Source organism: Lepisosteus platostomus, chromosome 5 (genome assembly GCF_059453375.1).
Source record: "Lepisosteus platostomus isolate fLepPlt1 chromosome 5, fLepPlt1.hap1, whole genome shotgun sequence".
Classification (NCBI taxonomy): domain Eukaryota; kingdom Metazoa; phylum Chordata; class Actinopteri; order Semionotiformes; family Lepisosteidae; genus Lepisosteus; species Lepisosteus platostomus.
Window position 1 is genome coordinate 36,651,501 of NC_142615.1, and position 11,486 is coordinate 36,662,986.

General features: G+C 36.0%; 1 long non-coding RNA gene across 1 annotated transcript; it reads left to right on the forward strand.

Moving 5' to 3' along the window:
* Positions 1–579: 579 nt before the first annotated feature.
* On the forward strand, positions 580–7,837 carry LOC148666014 (uncharacterized). The gene is made up of 3 exons (XR_015936598.1): positions 580–658; positions 7,014–7,067; positions 7,534–7,837. It is a non-coding gene; the product is annotated as an uncharacterized LOC148666014 (long non-coding RNA).
* The last annotated feature ends 3,649 nt before the right edge of the window (positions 7,838–11,486 follow it).

Consider the following 11,486-nt stretch of genomic DNA (forward strand, 5'->3'; position numbering starts at 1 on the left):
AGTCACTGCAGGACACCAGTCATTGGACACTGCCTGACACAGACAGCAAGGCACACAGGACTATATTCAGGACACCAGTCACTGGACACTGCCTGACACAGACAGCAAAGCACAAAGGACCACATTCTGGACATCAGTCACTAGACACTTCCTGATACAGACAGCAGGAATTACAGGACCATATATGCATAATTAATTATCTTGATACTGATTTAAAAATATAATACTTGTCTACAATTTTTTCTTAGTTTAATATCTGATCTCTTCCTGCCCCTGCAGCACCTGCAGCCCTGCTGTCTGTATCTGTATCTGTGTTTCCTCCAGTGAGACACAGAGCTGCTCCTGTCTCTCCTCTCCTCCGCGCTGCTGGGAGTGTCTTCAGGGAGAGGAAACAGTGATGTGTCTCTGATATATATGGAGAAGACTGAAAGGGCCCTGTATGATTGGCCGTCCCGCCTGTGTGAGAGGTTCCTGCTGTCAGTCTGAAAAGGCAGTGCTGTGTGTGATTGGCGGGGTGGGGGGCTGTGTTGTTACTGGGGGTCTGGGGTGCGGAGGAGCAGCTCAGTTGCCCTGTGGGCTCAGGGGTGAAGACAGGGGTCTCAGCTGCACTCTGTCCTGATGACAACGGAGAGCTGCCTGTCCATCTTCTCTCTTGCTAGTAAGTGTTCCACTATTATTTGACCTCTGAGCTTGGTCAGAAGGAGGCACTGATTCTGTTTCAGACAGGCAGTCAGGATGATAAGCTCCAGAGGTTGTGTCAAAGGTGGTTGGTGTTCCATTTTTAAGGATACATTTGATGTATTACTGTCTGTGTGCTTTTGGGTAAAGCCTCTTAAATTATTGAAGTAAAATTAAATAGAGAATCAGGGTGAACGTCCACATTATTTGAAACAGTGACAGTAGATAAGACAGATACTTTGTTTATTTCCATTTTAATTTTCTGAGTGTGACTCTAAAAGTCATTTTAGAGACACAAAACAAATACAAAAAGAATCAGAAGAGCTCAAAATAATAGAAGAATATTGCTAGTTTTAGGAAACTCTGATGTTCTACTCGCTATTCTTTCAATTAAAGATACTACTACAGTTAATGTAGAATTTGATCTTTGTGTAGAGTTCTGGGTTTAAATTAAGGCAGACAATGATTTAATATATTCAAATGTGTACAGTTTCAGTAAATTGTCTGTGAAATGATTTGTGTGTTGCAGCTCTACAAGAACTCTATAAGAGGTGTTAAATTTCAACTGCACTACGTAAAGATAATACAGATTTAACTTAATAGCAAGATATCAAAATATTACACAACATGCAACTATACATTTTATATTGACAAATGTATTTCATTTGACTTTATGTGTTATATATAAAATAATAATTCAACATTGCTTTATTGTGTTCTAGCTCTTTGCTCTTTTCACAGTATTTTGTAGCTATTGCTGATAATACTAATTATATACAATTAGCAACTATATATATATGAACTAAATGTATATCAGTTATTATAACATTATTTATATTACTATTAGGAGCTATCCAGACAGTTTTTTTTTCCTTAAAACACAAGAGAACAGTTTACAATGAAGTCCTGGAAGGCAAAACAAAGTTTTCACACAAAGAATATTTCAACATTCTTTCTTATTATAGCCCAGTGCAAACACAGTTCAGACAACCACTCCTTGCTATAAAATACAAAAAAATTTATACCATTCAATTTACGCCATGTTTTTGCTTTTAATTATTGTTTCAGTTTAGCTACTCTTTTGATTATAAAACAAGCTGTGGTATGAAAAGGCAGACTGATACCTTTGTTCACATTTAAAAAAGTAAACCAGACCTTGTAGTAAAGATTTAAAGGTTAAAATCCACTGATAGACTTGTGTTGGATGTCAGTAGAAATGCGCTACATGTAAAACATGGTAAACTGCACAGTTAATTAATCGGCATTAAAGATAAGTAGGCATAGGAGAAAAGCAGTAAGAGGAAAACAGATCTTGTCAAATTTTGACATGTAATTCTTATTCATGGCATGGTGTCCACTCTTGTCATTTTTAAGAAACTGCCTCATCTTAGTTTTAAATGCGATACACACACCCTTGGGTTTATGTGTCATTGTTTGTTGTGAAGAAATTGTCTGAGTTGACTGCCTCTATGTTTTTGAGGTTCTAATATACTCATATACGATCTACTTGTTGTATTCTGTGTCCCAGACTAAAGTGATTCAGTGTCTTTAGGCTGCCAGTGAACAATATTCCTTAAGACAGAGATTCAGTTCCTTTAGCATGTCATTATACAGATGCAGCCATTCAAAACGAGTGGTACAATGCGGGGTATGGTGTGGTACAATGAGGTGGGTTTGTCACATCTAAATACGTTTCAGGTTATACCGCATCATACTGTATGCAAATTAGATTATGTTAATAGTATCTGGAATCACCTTGTAAAACTGCCAGGTGGAGCTAATAAAGCTTAACCTCTCATAAACAGCATTTGAGCTGTCACCAGAAAACACCCAGTTTTGAATCCCGATCACTGCTGAGGGATAATATTTATTCAATTAAGAATTTAAGTTGTATACTCTTTAGACTTTTAAATTTAAACTGTGTGTTACAGCATGTTAATCATTATACATGAAAAAAGTTGGTATATTTTATGAAAGCAAGATTGCTCAGTTGGACACAAGTACACAACCTACCTCCTTTATCATAAATATTTTAATTACGCAGAAATATTGTATGCATCAAAGTCTTTACCAAAGATATTACTAATAGTATTAATAATGAATGACCTTGGACAAGCTGTAAACTGAAAGTATTACCCTGGTCCACATTCTTTGCAACCGTCTTTGTAAACGAAAATACTTTATTTTTTCATTGACAAAAAGTAACACCACAGCATTTCACATTTGTTCCCAATCATGCAAAGTAATTCTTGAGAATCTCAGACTCACCATTCCTTTCACATACTCATAAAAGATATTAATTTAGGAACATAAACATATTATTGTATGTAAACTGTACTGTAGATGGCTGGTCTTGGTAGTTTAAAGAAAAAATAAACACCAGTATTTCATTTCTCCCTAAACATTTTAAGCATCAGAGTCTTATATGTGGTTATTTCGGAAATGGTTTTACGTGCTCCTTCTGACCATATTACTGTACGTTTATATACTTTGTGAAAAGTGATCATTTTAACCTTTTCTGCAAATATGCTCATTATCGGAGTAGACAAAAGCATACTTTTAGAATTTGATTAATAGGAAATATAATATGGAATTGCGTATCTAAATAAATTAATAATGATATAATTATATTCATGTACTGTTGCACAAAAAGTAGTATAAGACTTTCTATTGATATGTGTACTGCTGTGTCAGTGTGTAAAACATCACTACATCAGTGGCATGATGGTTTAAGTGACTGACTTATACCCCTGAGGTCAGGTGTTCAAATCCAGTTATTGCCATGAGTTTTCTTTTAACAAATAAACATTTCTTTGAAAAACGAAAATAGCAAATATTATGGACACTGTATTGACATTTTTTATATTTCTAAATATCACAACATGTTCGTACTGTATGTACATTGTGGTACCGCAGGGTGTAGGGCGCAAACCCACTTGATCCCAGAAGCGCTACATCATTAATACAGTAATATCTTCCATGTTGCATTAACAAGTTTAAGGAGGAGACACTTTACACTTTAACTCTTCAGTTCACAGAAAAATTTCACCAGAGCCTCACAACATTGTCCAATAATACTCTTCTTGTGTCTAATTTTTAGTTTCAAGCAGGATTTCATTTGAAAGGCAGTGACATCACCACACTGGCAAGTCCAAGTTTAACCCATTCAGAGCCTACATTACACTTTAGCTTTTCATTTTGAGCTGAAGACCCTCACACTATTGACCCTCGCACTTTGAATGGCTGCATCTGTAGACACAGAGAGACCTAACTGTCCAGGTCCAGAGAACACAGGCTTAGTGACCACAGTCTGTGCATATAAATGAAATAGACAGATCTGGCTATCCAGAAAGGAAAACCTCAGGGACCACTGTCTGGACATTGAAACTGGACACAGACAGACCTTTCCATCCAGAGAGGACAACCTCAATGACCACAGTATGGAAATTGAACCTGGACACAGGCAGACCTAACTGTCCAGAGAGGAGAAGATCAAATATCACAGCCTGGACATAGAAACTGGACACAGACTGAATGGCTGTTTAGACAGGACAAACTCAGTGACCACAGCCTGGATATAAAAACTGGACATAGACAGTCCTTTCCATCCAGAGAGGACAAGTTCACTGACCACAGTCAGGCTCAGTGACAACAGCCTACAAATAGACACAGACAGAACTGACTGTCCAGAAAGTTTAAGTTCCGTGATCAATGCCCGTGTTTAGAAACTGGAAACACAGACAGACATGGTTGTGCAGAGAGGACAAGATCAGTGGCCTCAGCCTGGACATAGAAACTGTTTACAGACAAACTTGACTGTCCAGAAAGGACAAGCTCAGTGACCACAGCCTGATTTTAGAAACTGGACACAGACCGGAGAAGTTAGGCAGCCCTGACTGTCCAGAGAGTTCAAACACAGTGACAACAGCCTGGATATAGAAACTGTCTAATAATGTGACTTAACAATACATAAGACAAAATATGCCATTAATTAAAATGTATATGTGATTTATTACAAAACCACTCATTTAAATACAGCTCATGCATATTTATAAGACTCGCAATATTAGGTGATAAACATTGCATTTATATTCGCCATTGTATTAACAGTTACAACAAATACAAACTTAAAAACAAATCTGAAATCTTTTAAAACCCTATGGAATACGTATTGTATCATATCGTATGATATGATATTGCATCATATCGTATAACGGTGTGCCCAGCAGGTGTTTTATTTTTTAGTATACTGATGCCACGCCCCGCACTCGCCCTTGCAAACGCCATTACATTCCCAAACCCACTGTTTCACACTCTCATTCCTAACTGAGCCCATCACATTCTCACAGGCACCAGATTCCACAGATTCTCACTCCTGAACCAATTATCCAACCACGTCCCTCCCTTTTCACTATTTAAAGTTCCCTCACACACTAGTTTTCTAGTGAGTGTTCTTTTCTTGTTGGATTTCCCTGTTTTTGGGCTTAACTTTTCCCTTTTGATCTTGTCTCTTGGATTTTGCCTTTTGGATTGTCTTCTCGGTTTGTCTCAGCTCTTTTTTGTTAAGTGATCTCTAGCTTCTCCTATCGACCTTGCTTCAGAATTACGATTTTGGATTGTTTGCCTCTGCATTCTGTAAAATTCATGGCACAGGATCCCTGGAGAACTACCTGCCGGATCCCTGACAACTGAGTGTAGAGTCAATCACACCAGCCACAATGGGCTTAAGAAATCGTGAATGTACAATGAATATTCAACATATTGTGATATATAAATTATTTAATTTTTCAATATAGTATGCATATGAAGTATTTTTTCTTATATATTTTTTTAAGATTTTAATTATAAAAAGAATATATTAGACATTTCAATTTGAAAATCAGATATTTGCTATAGTTTATATGTAACCTACTGTATAAGAGTATAGTAGACTTTTTAATGTATTTTCCAGCAGTCAGGGAAGATGCAAATACATTTTTAGCTTCATAATATCAATAATCTTAAATTTGTTGTTTATTACCTTTTTAATAACACTTGATTGCTTTCAAGTTTTGCGTTTATAATACAAATGTAAAGATTTGTAGAATGGAATTTTCAGGTACACTGTGGAGTGGGTGTTTATTTCATGTTTATTTCTTTAAGGATATTATAAAACCAGGCAGCTGTGCAGATATTCCCAGGGCCATTATTTACATTTAAGAAATGCTTTGACAGGAATTAAACACTGTGCTTTCCCCAGACACATAATATTTTACTTCAAAACAATTATAAACAGTGCAAGAACAAGGTATAAGACATTTTTCATACAATTTATACATTGCAACAGGCTATAAGCTAAGCAATTTTATTATTTTCTGAAGATAAAATAGTACTACAATCCATGTAGATAATACTGTAAATATTATATATACATATATGATATTATATATATATACAGTATACTATGAGTATTATATATAGTATACTATAAGGAATTTGTGACAACATTTTCAATTTTCCTAAGAACACTAAAGAAGATTCAAAGAAGGTGTAACTTCTCATAGCTGGAAGTTTTTATAGTCTGAGTACAGCTGGTCACCTCTGTTATTACAATGAGTGGGTGTTTGAAAGTGACCATTACATAGCATTGGAACTATACTAGATTCTTCCTCATATTACACAATGGCTATTTCTGATAATGTCATCCCCGCATTCCAGAGCACTACTCATTATTTCAGGATTTTAGCATTTTGTTTTATTTTTGCCTTTCATACTCGGAAATCAAAGATTCCTGAGTAACCCCTATGTAAAGTGAAACATGCAGGAAATAGAAAATAATACTGTTTGCATGATGCACTGTACGCCCACAAAATATTCTTTGACATGAAAAATTCATTACCAATAATAATTTATCACTGTATGTGCCTTGAAGATGTGAAAACTGAGTTAATGCAGCTATCTAATTACTGCACAAATAAACTCACCCTGCAAAAAGCCAGACATAGTTTTAGTTGTTTTACTTTTATCCAATCAGTCCTTTAGTACAGTATCTTAACAAAACTCGGTTCCTTCCATTGTTAAATGTCTTTACTAGGTCTCGTTTGCTTGCACTTTTATAACACTATAAACCTCCATTCTCAGGTTGCCTTCAAGTGTTTGTGACAGCAGGTGGACAGCAGCTCTGAGTGATAGCAGTGTCTGTTGGCTATCAGCATAATCTCCAGTAATGACAGAACACAAATGCACTTAATCTGTGTAAACCAAGAGAGAAGTAGGTTTCGATTCTGAGGTCACAATGTTAATGTTTTTCTCTCATTCTATGTTTTTGATATATTTGTTCCTCTATACATTTCCAGACTGGAAATCCAGAAGCATGGAGAAGAGTGTGTTTCTCATCCTACTGTTCTCAGGTCAGTGTCTTCTGCTACAAATCTTGATCTTTGTTACCAGTTTCTTCACTGTAGTTTGTAGCTTTTTACAAATTTGCTACTGTCCTCCCTTTCACAGTGTTTTTGCTAAATAATATGAATAATATTATACATAATACCATTAGGGTCACATGATTAGAACCAGCTAACTCTGTTAATGACCAATCATCTGCAGTTGGTAAGAATGATTTGGTAAAGGTGCACTCAAAGTTGTTTTTATAGACAAATGGGATAGCTGTGAGTAACAAATTGCACAAACTGATTGTCCAAAACATCGAATATCAAAATTCTTTTTCATGTGGAAGTTACTTTGACATCACACAGTATGAGACAAGTGGAAATGTTGATTCCCACCCTAAACTAACCTCATCGACTGATGTTACCCTAACTTATGTGTGGTTGCAGTGCTTGACTGAAACCTCTTGTGGGTTGTGTTGTGTATTTCCAGGACTCTGCAAACTCTCTTTGTGTCGCACACATCAGTATCACTTTGTGAGCACTCCGCTGAATTGGACCGATGCTCAGCGTTACTGCAGAGAAAAGTATATTGACCTGGCCTCCATCCACAGCAGGGAACAGCTAGACAGGCTTCTCAGCAATGCAGAGAAGACATTCTATGCCTGGATAGGACTTTATGTAGAATGGCAGTGGTCCCTGACAGGCAGTGATTTCTACAGGGAGGGTGAGACTCTTTTCCGCAATTGGCATAGTGGGGAGCCAAACAATAGTGGGAATATGAATGAAGACTGTGCAGCGATGGATAGTCAGGGTACTTGGCATGATATGCCCTGCAGTTTCACCAGATACTTCATCTGCTATCAAGGTAACCATCCCTGCCATTGTTAAGTTTATTATTAAGTACCCTTAAAAGGACTGACACCGCTATGCTCATGGTTGACTCTTCTATTTTGTCACACAATATTTCATTAGAAGCCACAATGAATGACATACATATTCAGTCCAGGTAACCTGTCTCAGAGAGCTGAAGTATTCCTGGCTATGTCTACATGTTCCCACTCCTCTGGGATAATTAATAGACCAGCTAGAAGGAGAAAGGCATCAGTCCGCACCTTGGCTCTAGGCTGGCAGGAGAATGAGGGCAAGGGCTCATTAGGAATGGATCTGCGTGACTAAGTCAAGGAGGCATTAGGAAGGTGTTTGTACCTGAAGGAGCTAAGCTTTGTATATCAGTGGGAGATCATACTTTCCCCTCATAGACGAGAGAGAAGTGTAGATGACACAGGTTGAATGTTCTTGACAATAGCACACAGTGAGGAGATCTCAGAGTGTGAGGGAGAAAACAATAAACTGGCTGTTTTTTTGTCCAGGACACAAGTTTTGATTCTAGAGTAGTATCCCAAACTAGATGAGCTTCATTAGATAAGGACTAGACATGTTACTAGCTGTTAATGATCTAGTGCTGGGTGAAGTGTAAGAGCAAAGAGCTGACTTGATTTAAGAAATTATTTTTTTAACCCACCTCCAACCCCCAACTTTGGATGACTTCTTTATTTTTATTTTGTTTCACTCTCTTGTTTTTGTTCTATTTAGACAATAACAAAAAAATCTTAAATTCACAAAACAATATTAATTCAAAAACTTCCTACTAATATTCTTAACATCCGGTGCCATTAAAGTACATCTCTAATGGGCCCCAGACATTCCTATACTCATTAAGTTTACCCTGTAAATTATATTAAATAATTTCTAATTTAACTTGTAATACAGCTTCTTTAATCTGTTCTTTGTACGAGGATCCTGTACTGTCCACCCATTTTTCCAATATTATTTTTTTAGCAATAATACAGAGTCAAAAAAGTATTTTTATATTGAATTACTTCTTTAACCTTTGATAAATCACCAAGGATACATGTAATGGGAGTAAGTGGAATTGAGATATTTATGTGCCTGAGAGCTTTCCCCTCTGTGGAGGTCCTGACAATACCATAATAAGTACAATAGTGATACTTTATGTGTGTTACATTTGGAACACATTCCTGTATTATGCCACTTCATTTTTAAAAAAATTTCTTGGGTATAAAAGAGTTATACTTATTGAAACATTTGTACTGAAGCGGTTTGTTATGTATAGCTCTAAATCGATAACTAATATTATGCCAAACAGTATCCCAGGTCCTCTTACCCTACACATACAGTAGATCAACTGTCTACTGAGATGCACAACTATCAAAAGACTTGCCTGATCTTGCATTGAGAAGGTTGTAAAATGTCTGAGCCTTCACCTGTATGTTAGTCTGCAATAGTTTATTGCTGTAATTATCCAGTTCTTGTTTTAATCCACTTAACGGAAAGGTTTAAGACAGTAAACTTTTAAGTTTTGAGTAATTTAAAAATTATTTTGCTGGAAGAGATGTTTGATGAGATAATTCAGAAAAGGACAACAATTTGTTATCTCTAATCATATGACCCAATTTACTAACACCTACTTGAATCCATACTGACCAATTAATTGGTCTTGACAGTATAGTTAGTCTTGGTGATAGAGGACACCCTTGTTTGGTGCCTTTATATAAACAAAAAGGTTTGGATATACAGCTGTTAGTCACTATAGATGCCTGTGGACTACTGTATAAGATTCCAACCCATTTAATAAAATATGGGCCATAACCAAACAATTTTAGCACATTAAATAAGTACTTCCATTCAACTCCGTCAAGGGCCTTCTCAGCATCCAGTGTGCATATAGCTGGTGTTGATTTACTATGTTAAGTGTGATAAATCACATTAAACAGCATTCTTGTATTATCTGAAGAATATCTATTTTTCATAAATCGGGATGTTTGATCGGGATGTAGGATTTTTGACAGCACCTTACCTAACTGATTAGCGAGTACTTTAGCTAGAATCTTATTGTCCAAGTTCATTCAGCTTATTGGGCAGTAACTACTGCAAAATGATGGTCTTTGCCTTTCTTATACTGTATACAGATGCAGCCATTCAAAACGACCTAGGTATGCTGCGGTAAAATGTGGTGGGTGTGTTGCATCATAACACATCATACTGCATTTTACCGCAGTCATGGTATTATTATCCGGAATCATTGCCAGATGGAGCTAATAAAGCTTAGCCTCTCATGTACAGCATTTGAGCTGTCGCCAGAAAACACCAGGTTTCAAATCCTGTTCACTGCTGAGGGAAAATCTTTATCCAATTAAGAATTTAAGTTGTATACTCTTTAGACTTTTAATTTTAAACTGTGTATTACAGCACGTTAATCATTATACATTAAAAAGTAGGTATATTTTATAAAAGCAAGATTGCTCAGTTGGACAAAAGTACACAACCTTCCACCTTCATCATAAATATTTTATGTATCAAAGTCTTTAACTTAGTAATTTACATGGGTTCTGGCTTTAACGTGCCTCTGTTCTATTCCTGGTATGTAGAACAGATCAGCAAGTCTTTTTTTCCCCAATTGCTTTTCCCCCCTCTATTTATCATATTGGCTAGCTAATGCCCTCTATTTGCTAGCAAATGTTACTTGTGGCTGTGTTTCTGCGTTGTGTTGCAACGAGGGACTATCGTGTTGGGCCTAACAACACCTTTTAACTGTGGCACAGGCCTCGAGTGCCTTATTGCTTAAATAATTAAATTCTGAAAAGTTTCTTTTACTGTGATAACGAGTGAAAGTATTCATGGAAAATGATAATCACTTAACTTTGAACATTTTGTGATATTTAGAAATACCAACAAATTCAATATAGTGACGATAATATTTATTATCAGTAATAACGACAGTAGTAGCAGCTTCAAATTATTTGTTGTTAATAATAAATGAGGTAGCTTCGAACAGTTGTGATATTTAGAAATATAAAAAATGTCAATATACAGTTGTGTCCATAACATTTGCTATTTTAGTTTTTCAAAGAAATGTTTATTTGTTAAGAAAAGTGATGGTGACAGTAGGACTTGTCCCGAGGACCTCAGGCTTACAATGCACACACTAAAGCCTTCACATCACAGACATAGTTACATGGTAAATAGTGAAACTGAAGCACACATAGAAAGTGTATTATACTACTAGTTGAGCTACTGTCTAAGAATATAATTATATTGTTATTAATTTCTTTAGATACACAATTCCATATTATATTCCCTATTAATCAAATTCTAAAAGTATGCTTTTGTTTACTCCGATAACGAGCGTATTCGCAGAAAAGGTTAAAACATTAGCACTTTTCACAAAGTATATAAACTTAATATGGTCAGAAGGAGCACGTAAAAAGGTTTCCAAAATAACCACATGTAAGACTTTGATGCTTAAAATGTTTAGGGAGAAAGTGGAATACCGGTGTGTATTTTTTCTTTAAAATACCAACACCAGCCATATACAGTTTACACAATATGTTTATGTTCCTAAATTAATATCGTTTATGATCA